The 2,147-nt window shown below is 43.1% G+C and overlaps 1 non-coding gene across 1 annotated transcript; it reads right to left on the bottom strand.

The window, feature by feature from the left end:
- Window positions 1-305: 305 nt before the first annotated feature.
- LOC130977837 (small nucleolar RNA R71) lies at window positions 306-409 on the bottom strand. The gene has a single exon (XR_009085511.1). It is a non-coding gene; the product is annotated as a small nucleolar RNA R71 (small nucleolar RNA).
- Between the last annotated feature and the right edge of the window lie 1,738 nt (window positions 410-2,147).

Below are 2,147 nucleotides of genomic sequence, written 5' to 3'. Positions count from 1 at the left end.
CTGCCATTGGAGCAAACAACTTTGAGCTTAAGCCTCAATTGGTTTCTCTAATGCAACAGAATTGCAAGTTCCATGGACTTCCAATGGAAGATCCTCATCAGTTTTTAGCTGAGTTCTTGCAAATCTGTGACACAGTCAAGACTAATGGGGTTGACCCTGAGGTCTACAGACTGATGCTATTCCCTTTTGCTGTAAGAGACAGAGCTAGAATATGGTTGGACTCACAACCTAAAGAAAGCCTGGACTCTTGGGAAAAGCTAGTCAATGCCTTCTTGGCAAAGTTCTTTCCACCTCAAAAATGGAGTAAGCTTAGAGTGAAAGTCCAAACCTTCAAACAAAAGGATGGAGAATCCCTCTATGAAGCTTGGGAAAGATACAAACAATTAATCAGAAAATGTCCATCTGACATGCTTTCTGAATGGAGCATCATAGGTATTTTCTATGATGGTCTCTCTGAACTGTCCAAGATGTCTTTCGATAGCTCTGCTGGAGGATCTCTTCATCTGAAGAAGACGCCTACAGAAGCTCAAGAGCTCATTGAAATGGTTGCAAATAACCAATTCATGTACACTTCTGAAAGGAATCTTGTGAACAATGGGACAAGTCAGAAGAAAGGAGTTCTTGAGATTGATGCTCTGAATGCCATACTGGCTCAGAACAAGATATTAACTCAACAAGTCAATTTGATTTCTCAAAGTCTGTCTGGACTGCAAAATGCACCAAGCAGTACTAAGGATGCTTCATCTGAGGAAGAAGCCTATGATCCTGAGAACCCTTCAATGGAAGAGGTGAATTACCTAGGAGAACCCTATGGAAACACCTATAATTCTTCATGGAGAAATCACCCAAATTTCTCATGGAAGAATCAAGAGAGACCTCAACAAGGTCTCAACAATAATGGTGGAAGAAATAGGTTTAGCAATGGCAAGCCTTTTCCATCATCTTCTCAGCAACAGACAGAGAACTCTAAGCAGAACCCCTCTGACTTAGCAACCATGGTCTCTGATCTAATCAAAACCACTCAAAGTTTCATGACTGAAACAAGGTCCTCCATTAGGAATTTGGAGGCACAAGTGGGACAGCTGAGCAAGAAAGTTACTGAACTCCCTCCAAGTACTCTTCCAAGCAATACAGAAGAAAATCCAAAAGGAGAGTGCAAGGCCATAAACATGGCCGAATCTAGAGAGGGAAGAGAGGAAGTGGACGCCACTGAGGGAGGCCTCAATGGGCGTGCACTAGCCTCCAATGAGTTCCTCAATAAAGAACTATGGGAATCTGAGGCTCAAAATGAGACCATAGAGATTCCATTGGACTTACTTCTGCCTTTCATGAGCTCTGATGAGTATTCCTCCTCTGAAGAGGATGAGTATGTCACTGAAGAGCAAGTTGCTAAATACCTTGGAGCAATCATGAAGCTAAATGACAAGTTATTTGGAAATGAGACTTGGGAGGATGAACCCCCTTTGCTCACCAAAGAACTGGATGACCTGTCTAGGCAGAAATTACCTCAAAAGAGACAAGATCCTGGGAAGTTTTCAATACCTTGTACCATAGGCACCATGACCTTCAAGAAGGCTCTGTGTGACTTAGGGTCAAGTGTAAACCTCATGCCTCTCTCTGTAATGGAGAAGCTAGGGATCTTTGAGGTACAAGCTGCAAGAATCTCACTAGAGATGGCAGACAACTCAAGAAAATAAGCTCATGGACTTGTAGAGAATGTTTTGGTAAAAGTTGAAGACCATTACATCCCTACTGATTTCATAGTCCTAGAGACGGGGAAGTGCATGGATGAATCCATCATCCTTGGCAGACCCTTCCTAGCCACAACAAAGGCTGTGATTGATGTTGATGGAGGTGAACTGATCATTCAAGTGAATGAAGAATCCTTCGTGTTTAAGGCCCAAGGATACCCCTCTGTCATCATGGAGAAGAAGCATGAAGAGCTTCTCTCAAATCAGAGACAAACAGAGCTCCCACAGTCAAACTCTAAGTTTGGTGTTGGGAGGCCACAACCAAACTCTAAGTTTGGTGTTGAACCCCCACATTCAAACTCTAAGTTTGGTGTTAGGAGGTTCCAACATTGCTCTGAGTATCTGTGAGGCTCCATGAGAGCCCTCTGTCAAGCTACTGACATTAAAGAAGCGCTT

This window comes from Arachis stenosperma, chromosome 4, assembly GCF_014773155.1.
Source record: "Arachis stenosperma cultivar V10309 chromosome 4, arast.V10309.gnm1.PFL2, whole genome shotgun sequence".
Classification (NCBI taxonomy): domain Eukaryota; kingdom Viridiplantae; phylum Streptophyta; class Magnoliopsida; order Fabales; family Fabaceae; genus Arachis; species Arachis stenosperma.
Note: the sequence above shows the minus strand (reverse complement) of the source record. Positions and strands in the feature narration are given on the sequence as shown.